We start from the raw sequence: 19,023 nt of genomic DNA, 5'->3' as shown, positions 1-19,023 counted from the left end.
ACTGTGTGTTCCTCCTGCCTTTATTATCACAGGTAGCAGTGGAGACGATACGTGTTTTGCTGAGGGCACAGACCCCCGAGTCACACATAAACGCCACTGCCCCTCCTCACAAGCTGTGCTACTTAAATAAAGAGGCCTGCATCACCTCTCAGTGCCTCTGTGCCCCTTCCCAGCTGTCATAAGTGTGCATGAGGCTGTGCTAAGTCCCCAGTGCTCGTGCGGGAGTTGCTGATGCCCAGTGGGCGCCTGGTGGTTGGCAGGATTGAGCTTGGTCTCTTCCTCTAAGTCAGTTGTGAGCCCTTTGGGACAAAGCTTCTGTGTTCATTATCTTCGCCAAGCATATCCTGTAGCTTTAAGATGTTTATTAAGTGGAATCAAGTTGAAATGAATCCCAGAAAGACCCAGTGACTGGGGAAGGCCTCATTGCTCCAGAGGCCCCCAAGCCCCTCCTGCCGCATACCAGGCTCCCCCCTCCCGCTGCCCTCCCTTCCACTCCACCGCCTCCACCCCCTACCCTAGGCCTCCCTAGTCAGCCTTGTTGTCACTGTTGACTGGCCAGGGGCCCCTTGGTGTGTTTATCAGTCCCCGGGCCGCACCCACCACTCCTGCAGCCGCAGATGGAGGTCTATGACAGTTTGGACTTAGCTATGATTTGGGGCTAACTCTGCCTGGGTTGGGAAGATCCCCTGGAGAAGGGAATGGCTCCCCACTCCAGGGTTCTAGCCTGGAGAATTCCATGGACTATGTAGTCCGTGGGGCTGCAGAGAGCTGGACACGACTAAGCGACTTTCACTTCACTTCACTTCATTGCCCACCTAGCTCCTTGTGTGCCAAGGTGATGGGCGTGGGGTGGGGTGGGTTGGGATGGGGCAGGGGTCCCCCAGTGACTACACCCCCCACTAGGTGCAGGGTATCTCTGCATCCAGATGACACTGGTGTGGCAGCCTCGTCCCCAGTGAGCGGCTCTGGCCACTAGTTTATATTTTTATTGAACAAACGCTCAGTGTTGACAGTCCTTGTCTCCCACTGGCACAAAGCTGATTCACTTAATCCTCAAAAGAACCCAATAAGAGGAGTTACTTCTATTAGTGCCATTTTGTATTTGGAGAAACTGAGGCTTAGAGAGGTTAAAATAACTTGCTCAGGGCCACACAGCTAGTAGGTGGCAGAGCCAAGATTCAAACCCTGGCCGCTCAGAGCAGAGTCTCAGCTCCTAAGTGCATCCTCTGCTCCCCACTCCCCCACCAGAGGGCTCTTCAGGGCTCTGAAGTCCACCTTGGGCCTCACCCATCCCTGCCGCTGAGGACGTCCGCTGCCAGCAGCACACCAGCCTGAGTTGGGGTTTGAGCACAGCCTGGGGCCACTGGGATCCTTCTCAGTCCAGCTCTGAGGGCCCTTCACGCCTTTCTTCTCTACCCGCACCTTCCCTCCTGCGGCACCTTCAGCAGGCCACCTGAGCCTCACTCAGGGGCTGACCTTGCTCCCCTCTCCCCATGGGAAAATGCAGCAAAGAGAGGGAGGGGCAGGGTGTCCCACTCCTGGGACCCCAGCTGCATTGCATGTTACCTATGGGCCACCAGTGTTTGCTCAGGGTGGGCACACTGATGGCATGTCCGCTTTCTTCCCAGAAGAGCTTCTCACGGCCTGATGTCTTGTTCCAGCTCTGGGTCTCACCTGCTGCAGGTCACTTGCTGCTTTGAGAGGAGGTATGGCGGGAGATTCAGCAGAGGCAGGAAGAAGAGAGACCCCCATAGCCCTGACTCTGCACCCCTCCCCCTGGGCAAGGAGCCCCAGCTGGCCCCCATCCTCTGTGCTCCATCCATCCAGTTTCAGGTTGTCCCCAAGCGGAGTTATCACAGCCAGTCCTCCTGTGTGATCACCGGCCAGCCTCCCTGCAGCGCACCGACTTCACTGCAACCTCCTGATCCTGCCATGTGAGGGCCCCGGGCACATGGATCCTGTCCTATGGATGTTGCCAAGTAACCAGAAAACTAGTGCTTTGTCTCTTTGCCATGGCGTTTGTTTTTGAACTGTTTGTTAATCTTTAGGTTATAGTCTTTCAAAAATAATTTAACTGTGTTTGAACTCTACTCCACCCATCATTTGGCACCACTATTAAACCTTTACTGACTTTTCTATTTTTCCTGTTTCTTTCCAATAAGCATGCTTTTTCCTAGAAAAATCACAGTGTACTGTTTGTCTCCTACTTTTTACAATAAGCATTTTTCCATGCTGAGAGGGGCTTGTCACCATTTTTTGAATGGCTGTGTGGACAACCAGGAGTTATGTAAGCTTCCGCTGCTGATGAATGTTGGGGGTGTCTCTAACTTTTGTCTTTTGTACACAGGGACTTGATGGATAACTTTTTGCAAAAAAACTCTTTGCCTTAGGACTGATGGCCAGCAGTGTCATTTGAACACCGCTAGATATTTTTCTCTGTGATATTCAAAATTATGCCTCCTGCTTTATTTCTACCACTTAGGTCTCTTCTCCTTACCAATGACAACCCTCCTGGCCCCTGTAGAGGGTGGCTGGCCCCCAGGGGAAATGGCCTGACTTGCTGTAAAGTTCACCCAGGTCCTGGGGTCCTCCAAAGGTCTTTCTTATTTCCAGTGGCTCAAACAGAGCCCCAGAACTCAGAGAGACATCTTCAGGCTGACCCGCGGGCGCCAGGTGATATGACTGCCTTGATCTGCGGCTCTTTCCCCCTCCCCCAGCCCTGGAGAAAGAACTGTAGGTCAGAGGTCTTGGGTAGGCACCTTCCCCGAAAGAGCTGATCCGCACCTGTATGGTCCAGAGAGGCACCCCTTTTTCTCTCTGCCCTGTCAGCTTACTGGCTGTGTCACGTAAGGCAAGTCGCTCAACCTCTTGGTGCAGCATCGGCCTCTCGGAGCTGCATGAGGAGTGAGCGGGACTCACAAGCCCTCGATATGATTACCACTGTTAGCATGGTTGCTTTCTCCCAGCTCAGCAGTGCTCCCGGCTCAGCAGTGCTCCCTCCTAGGCCCTGTTCCATCCTCAGCTGTTCCCTGCTTTTCTCCTTAGGAGGCTTCCTTTCTCCAAAAATGTCTTCCCAGAGGGAGCCTGGCAGACCTTAATCCAGCCCCTGCTGTGGAAGCTGCATGCGGGGTCAGGGAGGGTCACCTGTCACCCAGGCCTGAGGTGGCTGAAGGCATGAAAGGCCCAACCTGCCTGTCCCTAAGGAGCTTAACTGGAGCCCCATCCTCTCCTGATGCTGGGGATGAAGTTGGGGGGAGTCCAGGAGGGGCACTGCAGAGTGAGGCACCCTCCTAGGTCCCCTCTCCACTCTCCCCACTGAAGCATCCCCTCGTTCCCTCCACGTGCACTAGGAGAAGCTGGGCGTCCCAGTCCCCGCCCTGGAATTCTAGCCCCACCACCCCCTGCCTGGGAGCCAGAGGCCTGGGCTGCAGCACAAACACATAGACAGTTCCTCGCCCCGCCCTCTGCTTGAATCTTCACTCTTGTCCACAGCAGGGTCAATCCACGGGAGCCCCGACGGAGGCTGTGCTAAGCACTTTTCGAATTTCTAAAAGTTCCCACCCAGCCTGGACAATTTTGATTGTCCCCCAGGGCACCGGATCCTGCTCTGCTCCCTGTCAGGCTCTGGGTCAAGGTCTGGCCTCATGCTCCCACCTGGCTTCTGAAGGCAGTCGGTTCTTTTGTCAGTCTTGCTTCTTGACCCAAATCTCCTCCTCCTGTATTTGTCCAGGTCTGGGGCCTCTTTACCGGAAAGGCCTCTGGCTCCCTCTTCCCTTCCCTTCTACCCACCATAGCTCCCAAGTGTTCTCTGAGGCCTGCTTCTGTCTCCTCCTCTGAGAGGGAATGGGTCCCACCTGGGTGGAACACACCCTCTGTGCTGTTTGGACGGACCCCATATCAGGAGGATTGTGAGCTTTTGGGGCAGGGACCAAGGACAAACGCACGGAGATAGCAGGATGCCCGGGAGACAGAACAGGAGTCCCCCACCACACCTGGGATCCCCATTGCACTGATCACACAGACCTTACCTCCCAGATAAACAGACCTGGGCCTTCTGGGGCACCTGACCTGATGCAGCCAACCCTTCCTCTGACAGTTCCCCATTCTGTCCTCTGCCGCCGCTGCCCTTCCAGGAAGAAACAGCTCTGCTTTCTCAGCGGTAACTTTGGGGCCTCTAGAGCTCTGTGGGGCCCTTCAACTGGGCCGGGGTCCCTCACACACCCTGGCCCGTGTTCCCCAGGTGCTGAGTCACCTGGTGAGGTCACTTTCCAGTGATCTCTCCGTGAGGCCTCCTCCCCGGTCATGGGTCACCAGGCGGGAGCGCTGGGGGGTGTGGCCCCATTGCTGGGAATTCGGGAAGAGAACGTTGATTGCTTCCGTGTGAGGCCAGTGGGGGAGGAGGAGGAGGGCCACCCGGAGTGTTGGAACCCAAGACCCGGGAGTCCACAGCTCCCTCACACTGAGGAGCTCTGAGAACCTCGCTCTGCCCACAGTGGCAGGGACGATGGCCAGCAAAGTGGACGTCTCCTGCCGGCCCTTCCCCACATCGCCTGGTTCCCCCCTCCCCACTCTCAGGTTATGAGTTGAGGTGGGTGAGCCCCACTGGGGCAGAGGGCCTGGGGCCTGGGCCTCTGCTGGAGCAGTCGGGAGAGCATGCGTCCTTCGGGGGCTGCCAGCAGTGGGGACGCCTTCCTGGAGGCGGGGGTGGGGGAGGCGCAGGTTCTGGGTGAATCTGTCCCAGGATGTGACCACTGAAGGAGCAGGAATGTGGGCCAAAGTTCACTGAGGCTTGTGACTGTGTCCTTCAGGCTCTGGGTCCCACTGGACCTCAGCATCTGGACTTTGCAGTTCTGTGAGGCAGTGAGTTGATCTTGGCTTCCTGTTGCTCACAGGTAAAGTACGCTGATGAATCCAATAAACCAGGGTTTGGACAACACCAGGCAATTCAGAGAGCGGCCTCAGAGCCAGAATCTCACATAACCTCGAAGCTGCCTTGCTGGGCAGGTCTCGCTGTTACTACTCGGAAGAGTAGAGGAGTAAAGGTCAGAGGTAAGCGTGGTTTGGCACCTGTATCTTCTAAATACAGACCTCATCTTTCTGCTGGGTCTCATGTGCCACGGAGCTCTAATGCCGTGCTGGAGTCAGGCCCTGCCCGTTGAAGACACAAGGATGGGGGCTGGACTGCCCACCACCGGAGGAGATAGCCGAGCTGCAGAGGCTCCAGAAACATGTGGGGAAACAGCTCCGGGGGCGGACATGGTCACTAAAATTCATGCTCAGAAAGAATCTGTAATAATGAGGAAAACACTATGTCATAATGTCAAATAAAAAATAGGACAAACTTATAGATTACACACACATATATATATTTACATAATACTCACAATTATGTTTTTCAAAAGGCATAGAATTTTTTTAAGACTAAAAATATAGCAAAATGTTAAAAAGATGATCTTTCCATGGTGGAAATGTGAGTTTTTTCATCTCATTTTTTCTACATCTTTCTCATTTCTTTGATAAATTTGCTTTATAATGAAGCAAATATAATAAGCTTTATTTAAAGGAAAAAACAGAAAATCACTTGGTCACATAGCAGTTTTCCATAAGTACCATTTTCAGTATTGAAAACAAACCAATCCTTTGCCTGAAACGACATCAGGGAAGCTACTCTTGGTCCAGTCCTGCCTTGACCATTCTCCCCTGGCGCTCAAGTTCCAGTCACTGACTTTGGCCAAAATTCACACCCATCCTGTGCCCTCCTATGAGAGCTTGGCTATTCAGGGGGCTCATGTCACACCGCTGCTTGGCAGTAGCCCCCCTCATGGTGAGCTCTAGCCCACAGCAGCCTGCAGGGAACTCTGGGCATTGTGCCCCTTTCGCTGGGGAGAAAATCAAGGTCCAGGGGACCTAAGAATTTGCCCTCAGTGTCAGGGCTGGAACCTGAACTGCAATCCACCTGATTCCAAAGTCCACACCTCTGGCCATGATGTGACGCAGCCTCTATTCTAAAACCTTCCTGGGTCACTTGTTTCTTTGACCCTTTCACAAATATTTACTGACCACCTACTATGCCCATGACACAATTATTATTTACAAAGGAGACGTGGAGAAAATCTGAGATATCAGCACACCCCAGCAGCTCACACTGCAGCCCTATTGTCTCAAAGTGGGATGTGTGCAGCCTGGGGGTGCCGGGTCATCTTTTAAGCAGCAGGCAGAATACATCACAACTTCTATTTGTAGCTGTTTTCTAATATTTTTTCATTTCTATTTTTAAGCATTTATAATACCCGTGATATACTGCATACTGCATGTCTGCTCAGTGGCTCAATTGTGTTCAACTCTTTGAGACCCTTTGGACTGTGGCTCTTCTGTCCATGGGATTCTCCAGGTTAGAGTACTGGAGTGGGTTGCCATGCCCTCCTTCAAGGGATCTTCCTCACCCAGGGATCAAACCCATGTCTCCTGCTGTGCAGATGGAATCTTTACCACTGAGTCACCAGGGAAGCCCATACCCTATAGTGACATCCTTATAAAACATAGGTGATAACTCTTTGATTGGCATATGATCTTGTTTACGCGTCCATGTACATGAAGCTGTACATCACGGTGATCAGGGAAGGCTTGTGGAGAAGGTGCGAGCTGCACTGGGATGGGTTAATCTGGGCAGAGTGAGAGAAGAGGCCATCAAAGGCGACATCACAGCCCGGGGGGAACTCAGGGAATGGGATGTCGGCCCCCTCGTCCCTGCCCCCTCCTTCAGGCTCAGAGCCTGCAGAGCATCGGCTGGCCCTGGCGACCTCTGGGCCCCTGAGGTTCAGGCGGTGCCCACTTAGTCCAGCAGTTAGGCTCCCACCCTTGCCTAGGACATGGCCCCAAACTCAGGGTCTTTGGAGTCAGATCCTCCTCCTCCTCTCTTCCAAGAGCCCTCCATGTTTCCTCCTAGACCCAACTGCTCCCTGCATCCCACCCCTTTCAGCCCAGCCTAGCCCACCTTGAACCCTGGGTCTGTGGTCCCCACTCCCCACCTCCTCAGCCTCTGCCCCTCTGCTCCTTCTGCCTGCATCTTGTGGGACTGACTGCCCTCAGGACCCACTGCCTGAGAAAAGCTGCTCATTCTCCAAAATCCAAGGCCAGGCAGTGGCCATGGGGCCAGCTGGAGGTTTTCTCTTGGGTCCCTGAGGCCACTTCCAAGCCTTTGCTCCTTGAGCCCTGCCTCCTGTAAGCTCAGACATCCAGCCCAGGCCCCCTCGGCCCCTTCCTTGCCTCCCTCCACTGGGCGCTGCTGAACCCCTCGAACACTCTATGCTGGCACATCCCACTGCAGCTGACCTCACACTTCACCATCACACAGCTCCTTAACCCCTTCAATTCTCCCATTTATCTGTCCCCACCTGCTTCTATTTCCTTCTAGCTTAGAACCCAGAGAATTTCCAGCAAGGGCTATCCATCTCCTCGACCAGGAGTGACCAACCCTCAGGCTGTGCCCTGAGTCCATCCCCTTCTGCTCCCTTGGGCAGTAATCTGCTCCTTCAGATTTGCTCCCCTCCTTCCTGCAGCCTCAACTCTCTCTTTTGAACCTCTTCCTTCAGCAAATTTGCTTATGTTTCCGTGTTTCCAATATTAATAACAGAACAATCACCCACCTCTTGGCTTCCTCTTGCCCCTGCTCTATCTTTTGTCCTTTTTTATGGGCAAGCTTCCTGAGATTGTCTCTATTTTTCTCTCAATCCATTGCACACTGGCCTGGGTATTACACCATCGCAATGGATTGCTCTTGACAAGAGCACCAGGGACCTTGTTAACTTATTCCCTGGATGCCTGATCCTGGCAGGCTCTCCACAGCCTCGAACATATACTCATGGGAATTTGCTCTCAGTTTAGTTTACATACCACCCCTTCCTGCTTCCCTTGTCCCCACCTCAACTGCTTCTCAGGCTCCCTCCTGGCATCCTCATGGTAAATACTCCTCAAACACCCAGGGGAAATTCTGATGCAGCTGGTCTGAGAAGGGCCAAGAATTTGCATCCCTTACAAGTTCCTGAGTGATGCTGCTGCTGCTGGTCCACAGACCACGCTTCAGAACCATCACTTTATAGAGGAAAGTTAGCCTTTTCCTGAGCCCTTCAGTGAATATAGCAGGCTCATCACAAAGTGGGCCCCTGCCACCCAAGCTAGGGAAGGTTCTGGCTCCACCTGGGCTCAGCTCACAGCAGTGAGGACTTTGACAGTGGCTTGCACTGACTCTTGGCTCATTTTCCAACTTACTCCTAATCGTCGTTGCTGTGGCTAAAGAACAGAACATAGGCATTGAGGGTCATTATTGGTGCTCAAAGCGGAGATAAGTGGCAGGGATGCCCATCAAAGGGTGTTCTGCCTGCTCCCAGGTCAGACTCAGGCCTTCCTTTTCTCCGCTGCATTTTCTCTTTGCCCCATCGTTCGTGTTTTAAGAGCACACCAAGCCATGCTTCCGCAGAGACCTGAAAAATGTTATCTAGTAACTGCATTCAGAATTCTCCCTCAGTTTCCTCTGACTCCCTGAGCTCCATCCGCAGCACCCACTTCTGGGCTGAAAGTCGGAGGACTCTCCACGCAGGGCAGATGTCCCCCAAAGAGGAAACAGAATGCACGTGTTCCTGCTATAGGAACATAAGGACAGCCTAATACAGAGGCCAGGGTCATTCCGCAGGGCTGAGCCTCAGAGCTGCTAGGCTCCTTCCTCTTTGCCCTGCGTCTGCCTGAGGGGCTAAATAAATGAACTTCACCTTGGGCCCTTGCCAAGGGTCTGCCTGTTTCCCACAGCAGCCTGGGCTGATCATATCTGCATAGGAAGGAGGGCTGGAGTGCTTGTGCTCATGAATGTATGAAGTCTCTGAGGCAGGGGTTGACCCATATCTGACTCAATCACTCAAAACAGCCACAGTTTACTAGAGCCTGTGGAACAGTGCCTGGATCCTTGCCTAGTACTCAAAAGATGCTCAATAAATATTTGTTGAGTGAATGAATGCGTTCACTCCAGGATAATCTGTTCATTCCAAGAAATCTGACGCGATCCTGGCTGCTCTCATCTAAACCGAGTTTTTCCTATTTCTTTTCATCTTTCCCTTTTTAAAGTTCTCAGATGGGGCATAAAACAAATCCTCTTTCATCCTGCCAGGGAACATGGACCATGGAACCAACACACGCATGAACATCCCTGACAATGGGCTCCCTGTGCACTCAGCAAACCCAGCCATCCCTCGAGCGGCCACACCACAGAGGGAGCCCATGGCAGCCCCCCAGATGAACATAAAGCTGCCTCTCCTTCTCTAGAGATCTACAGCTCCTGGAATCTGCCAGGGCAGGTGACTCCTGGCAACTGTGCTGGTGTCCCTCCCCTTGTACACTCCTCATGACGTGCGCCCTGCATTCTCAGGCCTCAGGGGATCTGGGGCCTCAAACAAGGACTAAGAACAAAGAAGGGTCAGGGATGTGAGCCAGGTGTCAATAAAAGGCAGATGAAAGATGTTTTTAATGAATCGATTTGATCGCCAACTTGTAAAATAAACCTGCTTTTTGGAGCTAAGAGTTGGGAAGATCTCGCCCAACTCTGCTTCTTTCATGCCTGGTTCCCCTTATGGATCAAGCTGTCACCACACAGCCCTCCCCGTAAGGAGGTCACAGTGTTGCTGGGCAGACAAAGCCATCTTCATCAAATAGCCACACAACATGACAACATGGCAGAGGTTAAAGGAGTCATTCTACAGCCTGTCACAGTATCAAAAATGATTACCGGTGAGTTTGGTGTCACATTTTTCTAGCTTTGAATGCATTAGGAAAAAATTTATAACCCTTTACAAAAATGCTAAAGTTCATGTGGCTAAACTCATGCCAAGTGCCCCCTGCCGAATGTGCTCCTTTCCTTGGACAGTGTGACTTCCAGCCCCTGGCCTAAAAAGACTCCCCATGTGCGGCTCTAGCAGATAACTATTGCCCCCGAGGCCAGCCAGGCAGACATGGAGCATGCTGGATGGGGCTGGATTGTGCTGCCCTACTGGGCCATATGGCCCAAAATCAGAGCCCAGGTTTTCCTCTCTGGGCTCAGATGCCTAAGTGACTTGTTGGAGCAGAGCCCCTGGAGCACAGCAAGCAGGAAGTCTGTTCACCACTCAGCCAAGGCCGGGGTCTACCACCCTCCCATCCTGGCCCTTTGCCTCCACAAATAAAAGGCAGTGTAGCTCCACTCTCTCCCATTCCTTCTGTCAACATCCAGTGCAATTCATGACCTGGCATCTTCAGGGAACTCATGACAAAAAGAAATAGGAGTCAACCTGCCAGCAATTTTAGCCCAGACTGATGTCGAGGGAAATGTAATCGCTGCCCCTCGAAGCTGGGGAGGGGCAGGAACCCAGTCCTCCACCCATCCCAGGGCTGACTGGGGTGTGGACACTTCCCCAGAAACCCATGCAAGGTCATGGGGCAGACCTTGCTGCAGACATTGTCTTTTGGAGAAATCATCCCAAAGTATTTCACAAGTGTATGAGTAAACACCAGCCTAAAGTGTGACTCTTCAGAGGAAAAGTGAATAATTAATCTAAGTTTCAAATACTGAATATTTTTCAATAAATGTTGATTCTATTTGTATATCTCCAATCCACAAGTATTATTAAGAAGGTTTGGAAATGCTATTGAAGATAAAGAATAGAGAAAACATGTTTATCTCACTTATAGATATGTTCAGCAGTGTTGTTAACCCGGACAATGTCCAGCTCTGAGCTCACATGGGAATCAGTCACAGAGATGCTGTCCATGTCTATTATGCTTATGATGTTGAGCTGAGGGCTTTTGTCATGCTGCCTTCTTCCTTTCTAAAAATGTGTTCAGAAAGAAAAGAAAAGGATGTTTAGGTTGCAATACGGAGAAGGCAATGGCACCCCACTCTAGTACTCTTGCCTGGAAAATCCCATGGACGGAGGAGCCCGGTAGGCTGCAGTCCATGAGGTCGCGAAGAGTCGGACATGACTGAGCAACTTCACTTTCACTTTTCACTTTCATGCATTGGAGAAGGAAATGGCAACCCACTCCAGTGTTCTTGCCTGGAGAATCCCAGGGACGGGGGAGCCTGGTAGGCTGCCGTCTATGGGGTCGCACAGAGTTGGACACATCTGAAGCAACTTAGCAGCAGCAGCAGCAGCAGGTTGCGATAACAAAATACCATAGCCTGAGGCTAATAAGCAACAGAAATTTGCTTCTCATTCTTCTGGAGTCTGGAAGTCCAAGATCAAAGCGTTGGCAGATTCCTGGTTGTGGACAGTGTCTTCTCACTGTGTCCTCACAAGGGGAAAGGAGGCTCTCTAGGGTCCTTCATATAAGGGTCCTAATCCCATTCCTGAGGGCTCCACCTTCATGACCTCATTGCCTGCTAAAAGCCCCACCTCCAAATATCATCACTGTCAGGGTCAGGTGTCAATATATGAATTTGAGGGGCACAGCATTCAACCTATGCGTGCGCACATGCTAAGTCACTTCAGTCGTGTCTGACTCTGTGCAACTCTACAGACAGCAGCCCACTAGGCTCCTCTGTCCACAGAATTTTCTAGGCAAGAATACTGGAGTGGGTTGCCATTTCCTTCTTCAGTTCAATCTATAGCGATGCACAAAGAAGAGAAAGAAAAGCAAGAAAGATGATGGAAGCATACACCCAGAGCACTACGTGTTTGGTGACCACTGCATAAACTGATGTACCGGAGTGACCTCTGGGGGTGTTGAGGATCTGGGCATCCGTAAGATTGGCTAGAGGCTGTATGCACTTTCCAGAACCCCAGAGAGGGGCATTATGCCAGGAAAGGCCTCCTCTTGCCCACACACATAGATCATTGACCAAGCTCAGTTCTGACTGCCAGTTACAAGCTACTTGCAGAGTCTCTGACACTGGATGGCACACACCATAGATGTAAGTGCCAGGTTAGGGTCCTCTGATAAAATGCCAGATGCCCAGTTCAATTCGAATTTCCAACAAACAACAGGTGTTTTTTTTTTTTTTTTTAAGCATAAGTATGTCCTAAATATCTCATGGGACATGCTTATACTAAAAAATTATTCATTGTTAGCTGGACATTCACATTGAACTGTGTGCTCTTTATTTTTACTCATTAAATCTAGCAACTTGCTATACTAGGTGTCTGAGGGCCTTTCTGGACCAAGCCAGGGTGCTGAGGACAGGCATCCACCTGGCCAGGCCTCCCCAGACACTCAGATCAGGCGTACCCCTGGTCAGGTGACCGCAGAGCTGCTCTTGAATGACTTCTGAGAGAAGGGCCCACTGAATCCATTCCACCAGTGTGGGGAGGGTCCCCATGCCACCATTTCACTTCTGACATATGTCAGTGGGGTAAAAATAAACAGTAGCAAATTTAATGTGAAGATTAAGGGAGACAAACTGATGCTAGAACCTAGATGCTTTATATCAAATGTGTTATTCTATTTTTTTTTTGAGGTCACAGATGTCAAAAGCTTAATGGCAGCAGGACTTAACGGAGAGTTCTCTTTATGAACTTTTTCAATTAATTAGAGAAAGACTACCATTATTTTATTTGACATGGAGAACATGCATACTCCAGCCTGAGGACTGTCAAGGAACCATCAGGACACTGATTGTTAATAGATTCCCAACCCATTTGGAGACCCCGGAGATGATAGGAGAGGAAGCCAGGAAAGCAAGCCTCAGGCAGAGCTGGACTGGTTCACAAGGGCCAGAAGAGGGGCAAGCAGCCTGCAGTCAAGCAGTGTTTTGGGAGAGGGGGTGTTCCCTAAGGATGCATAGTATCTGTGGGCATGCACGGCCACCTGGGGGCCATGCATGTGTGGCATTGTTGTTGTTGGGGGACACTCTGGGGAGTGCAGAGCCCAGATGACAGTCCACCAGAGCCCAAGGCCCTGGAGGACAGTGAGCAGGGGCAAGTCAGGCAGACCCCAAGTGATGCAGAATGCTCAGCTTCTCTGTGTACCAGTGCTGAATTGGATCTTGGAGACAGAGTTTTGGGTGAAGTAGAAAAGAACAGCTTTCTTACTTTGCCAGGCAAAGGGGGCCTCAGCAAGCCAATGCCCTCAAAACCATCTGTCCCAACTTGGGAGATAATAGTGAGAAGTTTTACAGTAATTGTTCAAAGAGGACGTGGTCAGCTTGTGGACATTCTTCTGATTGGTTGGTGTGAAGGTGAGTGGGAGTCAGCATCATCAACTTTCTGGTTCCAACTGGTCTGGGATCTACATGTTTGTGGGCAGCATACCATTGTTAACTGTTGACTTCTCCCACCCAGAGGGTGTTTCAGTATCTGCAAAATAGCTCAAAGATATTGTGGTGCATCCACTGATGGGGAAACATGACCTTGCCCCAAGTCTGCTCTTAACTGTTTCTCACTGGTCTCACGTACTCTCCCTTCCCTAATTCGTAACTGCTTGAAACCTGTCCATTGGAACCCAGGAAGGTCCTGGAGGCTGAATGAAGGCTGCTTCCTATAACCAAGGAAATAGTGGGCACAGAAAGGCTTTGTGCCCAGGAGCCCCACAGGGCTCTGCTCGGTATCATAAGCGGAAGGTGGCATGGGAGCTGGAGGTTAGCCACCCAGAGAGAAGTCCAGGTTTGCTCTTGGCCTGCCACACAGAAGGGACCCTCTTGAGAGTGGCAGGGGAGTCTGTCTGATGGGTTGGAGACTAGAGCTGAGAAGCCCAGGTTTATTATCCTGGCAGAAGTCTTGAGGGGACCTCAGAGGCTGTTGGGCGAGTGTGGCCCAAGTGGGAGTGACTGGGGCCCGCCTGGCACGTCAGCAGGAGGGGGCAGTGAGGATGGTGGCAAAGCGACCAGAGAGAGCAGTCCCACGTAGCCGGAGTGGACAGGGGTGACAGGAGCCACACACACACTGTCTGATCTAGACCATTAGGACATGGGCCAGGGGTTTAGCTCCTGCCTTGACCTGCTGTCGGCCAATCGGCCAGGTGTCTTCCACCATGGCCTGACAGCAGGTCTGGTCCCAGTTCTGGCGCCGTCTCTGTGTTCTTTAGAGAAACCATGTCTCCTCTCAGGAGCCATTTTCACAGCAACACGGGAGACCCCCTTCATGTGCTCTGGGAAGTCACAGCTTCATGTCGGGCCAGCCAGGCTGGCCCAGCACAGTCACTGGTGTGGACCAAGCATGTGGCCTCCACTCAGGATGGCCAGCCTTGGCACCTGAGCCGGGCACACACCACCACAGCTGCCCCACCATCGCGCCCCGGTGTTTCATCAAGGGAGCCTGAAAGCGAAAACAGCGGGAAGAAAAGTGAAACCTCCGGAAGGGGAGGGCCAGGCGGCAGCCCAAGGAGCGCGGGCGAAGGTCACTCCGCGTCCCTTGAAATGAGACCCAGGGGACCTTTGTGACTTCCGCATTCCTGTCTTCCGCCGCAGTTCCTGCGTGGCTCTGGTTCCTGGCACACACAGCCCTGTCGAGGCTGTCATCACAGCCCTGTCAGCCAGGTGGCTGCTCCACCCAGCCCTGTGCTGACAAAGGGTCATCTCCCCACACGCCAGCCACACACAGAACCGAGCATGTGGTTCTGCATGTGGTTCACACAGAACCCACACCTGCGCACAGGACCCGTCCTCAGGTACCCCCGCAGCTCTCCCCAAACACAAGCCTGCACACACCCCTCCCCCAGCTCAGCCCTCACACACCCATCCTGGCAGAAGCACACTCACGAGCACAGACACGGAACACCCTGTGCGTGCTAAGTCACTTTAGTCACATCCAACTGTTTGGGACCCTATGGGCAGTAGCCCACCAGGCTCCTCTGTCCATGGGATTCTCCAGGCAAGAATACTGGAGTGGGTTGCCATGCCCTCCTCCAGGGGATCTTTCCCACCCAGGGACTGAATCTGCATCTCTTACGTCTCCCGCATTGGCAGGCGGGCTCTTTGCCACTAGTGCCATCTGCATTCTTGCACATCCAGTTTCCCTACGTGTGCTCATGCCCAGTACACAGACAGGTGCACGGGCCTCTCTGCTGACGGCTATCAAGCCCGTGGCTGGCTATTCCTCTGTGCATAGGGCAGGGACACCAGCCCCTCCCTCCACTGCCATCTAGGAATGGTTTCCACCACCTTCCTGAGCTCAGCCAACTGGGCAGGGCCCCATAACTGCATCTGGTTCTGTTTGCACTGACTCAAAGGGCACTCCCTTTGAGACCCCGCCCTTTGAAGGCCAAGCCAACACTTACCAGCTGTTTTTCCCACACATTGAACATGGAGTGCTGGAGGAACTGGCATCCTGGCTACCTGGACTCTGGAACAAATCAATATGGTTCCTCTTATCTCTGTGTTAGAGAGGCTATTCCAAGCTGTCAGAAACACAGAAATAGACACTCAGGTTATTTGGAATGGTGGCTGTTCATTGGAAGGAAGAAAAAAGGGACAGAGAGAGATGCATGGGCAGGACCGCAGCAGTGTCTTGCAGTTGGGACTTGAGTTTGGGTTTAACCCTAAGAAGAGTGTCTGCCCTACCTGGGTTCCGGGTACAGCACCAGGCGCCTAGTGTGTGTTATCAAGGGGCACTCACAGCAGCCTTCTGGAGGAGTTCCCATCACTATCCATTCAAAGAGGGTGGTGAGGCTGAGATAGTTTGTGGCTTGCCTGAAGTCCTGCAGCCAGTGAGTGCAGGGCTGGGACGTGAGCCCCGCTGTCAGGGGCCCATCCACGTACCAAGGAGGCCCTGCATCCTGCCGCTCGCAGAAGCTGGTGTCTGTGGCTCTCGACCTGGTGGATCTGCCTTTCTCTTGAGATGACTTCCCCCGTCTCTGGATGTTTGTCTGTCTGTCTCTACTTCCTACTCTGTGTGTCCCTATCTAAAAGTCCCAAGAGGGGACCCTTAGCATCAGTCAGATTCTAGCCAGTGCGGAACCACTCTGAAAGTAAAACGAGCAAAGTTTCAGCCTTTGGGTGGCTATTCCTCCATGCACAGGCAGGAACACCAGCCCCTCCCTCCACTGCCATCTAGGAACAGTCTCCACCACCTTCCTGAGCTCAGTCATCCAAAGCTCCCTTCCTTCCCACAGTGAGCAGATGCCTTGAGGCGAGGCGCTCAGCTGTGGTCAGGACAGCTAGTCACTCTCAGATGCCCTGGGGATGGGGCAAGACATTCCACCAACCCCAGGTCGTCCAGTGTGGCTTCAAATACTGTTATTGGAAATCTGTTATTGGAAATATTTCTCATTTTCCTGACTTGGTGAGATTCATCTAGTAAGAATAATTGAATATCTACAAAAACTAGTCAGGATTTTATGATTCCTGGGGCATCCTTTTGCATTCCAAGTGCATCAGGCAGCCAAAGCAGGAGGAACGGAGAGCTGACGGTGGTGACAACCAGGAAACTCCCTAAACATCTTTTTAAACATTCCTGATGAGTTTTTTGCCTTAACATTAATTTAGAGGCAACAAAGAGGAAATTCCCTGGCAGGAGGTTCAGTGAGCTCAGGCGTCGTGGCTGCAGATGCAGGCAGGGTTCCTGGGTGAGGTAGCTTCCTTCCCCTGGGACCTTTCAGCCTTGGCTGCAGAAGGCCGCCCACACCAAGGGGCCTCTGAAGACACCTAGGCGTGGAGGATCCCGGGCCAGCTCCTCAGTCATCTGCATTCCCAGGAGCCTTCTCCACTGATAGAGGACAGAGGTGGGCGTCTCGGGTCACTCAGCCCATAACACCCGCAAGCACAGGCCACTAAGCCACCCTCCCTTGGGACTGTCAGGAGCAGCCCATTGCAATTTGATCCTTTGCATAAATACGTTAGAGACTGCAGACTTCATGTCAGCTGTGTGGTCCCGATCCTGTTACAAAATATCCGCATTTATAGAGAAACTTAAAGGAAGGAGCAAAAGTCCCAAATCCTTCACTGAAAATGACTGAGTGGGAGGGAATATTCACACCCAAAGCTACAATCTGGATTCTGGACTCTGCCCAACATCAAACAGTATTCCCTGTAGATCTGAAACCCCACATGCCAGCAGCTACTGCGGAAGCAGGGCTTTTTCAGGACAGTCATCTCCTTGGGAGCTGTGCCCTGAACTGACCAAGGATGGCTGACCTTTAGAGTCTCCTTTAGCCCAGGCGGCAGCTAGGCACGAGGCTGTGGGGCTGGAATTCAGACCTCTCTCCCCACAGGCCTGGGCGCATGGGTGTGGGCTGCTGGGGGAATGTTGGCCTGGCCTCGGGCTCCTATTTTCCTAAGTCAGGAGCCAAACGAGGAGATGGCTTCAGACCATGTGCTGCAGGCTGACAGTTACCCGACAACAGGCCAACATTTACAGTTGCCCCTCGATTTTTTAAAGGAGTGTATGTCGGTAGCCTTGTTTAGCAAGAAAAACCTTGATTCCCCACCCCCCACCCTTATTCTACAGCAGAAATAGGCAACTTTCTACCAAGGTTTTACAGGATTCCTAGCCCAGCAGCTGACTTGGAAACTCTTCCAAGAGGGCCCACCTTCACAAAGTTGATGTATGGGTCTCAGTCTCCTGATTTTATCCTGCATTGTTGACAGAAGCACTTTAAAGGGGTGTGGGATCTGAACGGGGACAGAGGTGGGTGATTCTGGGGGAGGCGAGTGGACCCACTGCATGTCATGACTAAATAAGCCCACTACAGGAGAGGAGGCTCTGGAGATGCACTGCCCCAGCGGAAGTGACCTCAGAGAGGAGTGAGGACCATCTGAGGACAGGTCCCCAGAGCCCGGCACTCTCACGGGATGGGTCTGAGCCGTCTCTGCTCAGAGGGAATCCCTCCACACAATCAGTTCTCCCAAACCCAACAGCCCAGCACCCAAGGAAGGGCCTAGGAACATGAGAGGGCTAAGTGGGTGGGCACAGGGCCTTGGGCAGTGCCAGTCCTTTCCAGAAGAAACAGGCACCTGCTCTGCTTGCACTGCCAAGAGGAAAAAGGTGAGCAGAGGCTGCCCTTCCCCACTCAGTCAATGTGACCAAGACCCTCCCATCCTCCTGGAACCTCAATGGGGTGTGTTCCTAAGGGTCTTTGCTCAGAGTAGCCCCATGGTGCTACCAGGACTCCCCTTAAATTACTGAATATTTCACTGAGAGACTCAACTGGACAACTGCAGGACCCAGGGAGGCAGCGGGTGAACTCAGGACCCCAGAGGACTGATGCTGGGGTCATCATCAGTTGTAGGTTTGGGGAGGGGTTCTAAGTTGGAGAGGAAGTGAGTTCCTGGGCTTCCTAACATTCCGTGAATCTCATCCAGACCTCCTCTCTTGGTTTCCTGGGGCTGCTGTAACTATAGTTCCACAGGATGTGGTGCTGGCACAAAAGAACTTTATTGTCTCACAGCTCTAGAGGCCAGAAACCCAAGGTCAAGGTGATGGCCAGGGTGGAGTCTTCTGAGGCTTCTCTCCTTGACTTGTCGACAGCTGTCCACTCCCTGCATCTTCCCGTGGTCTTCCTTCCCTGTGTGTCCGTGACCAAAATCCCTCCTTTTATAGCACTAGCCGTATAGGATTAGAATGGTTCTAAGGATCTCTTTTTAATTTAATTACCTCCTTACAGATCTGGTCTGTAAGCAGACAGTCTTTTCACAGCAAACGCCCTGGTCATAGCAAACACCCTTTTCCGACAACACAAGAGACGACTCTACACATGGACATCACCTAATGGTCGATACCGAAATTAGACTGATTACATTCTTTGCAGCTGAAGATGGAGAAGCTCTATACAGTCAGCAAAAACAAGATCTGGAGCTGACTGTGGCTCAGATCATCAGCACCTTATTGCAAAATTCAGGCTTAAACTGAAGAAAGTGGGAAAAACCACTAGGCCATTCAGCAATGACTTAAATCACTTATGATTATATAGTGGAGGTGATGAATAGATTCAAAGGATTAGACCTGGTAGACAGAGTGCCTGAAGAACTATGGACAGAGGTTCATAACATTTTACAGGAAGGAATGACCAAAACCATCCCAAAGAAAAGGAAATGCAATAAGGCAAAGTGGTTGTCTGAGGAGGCCTTACAAA

The 19,023-nt window shown here is 52.1% G+C and overlaps 2 long non-coding RNA genes across 2 annotated transcripts in view; one reads left to right on the top strand and one right to left on the bottom strand.

Moving 5' to 3' along the window:
* Positions 1 to 349: 349 nt before the first annotated feature.
* The window catches only part of LOC121817362 (uncharacterized), a 30,376-nt gene continuing 11,702 nt past the window's right edge, over positions 350 to 19,023 (bottom strand). Inside the window, exon 3 of the long non-coding RNA XR_006057216.2 lies at positions 350 to 5,287. This is a non-coding gene — a long non-coding RNA (uncharacterized LOC121817362). The remainder of the gene's footprint in view (positions 5,288 to 19,023) is intronic.
* LOC114113897 (uncharacterized) lies at positions 4,474 to 9,515 on the top strand. Its single transcript, XR_006057215.2, has 3 exons — positions 4,474 to 4,588; positions 4,893 to 5,049; positions 9,158 to 9,515. It is a non-coding gene; the product is annotated as an uncharacterized LOC114113897 (long non-coding RNA).

Source organism: Ovis aries, chromosome 1, assembly GCF_016772045.2.
Source record: "Ovis aries strain OAR_USU_Benz2616 breed Rambouillet chromosome 1, ARS-UI_Ramb_v3.0, whole genome shotgun sequence".
Classification (NCBI taxonomy): Eukaryota; Metazoa; Chordata; class Mammalia; order Artiodactyla; family Bovidae; genus Ovis; species Ovis aries.
The sequence above is the reverse complement of the archived record's forward strand: the minus strand, read 5'-3'. Positions and strand labels throughout refer to the sequence as shown.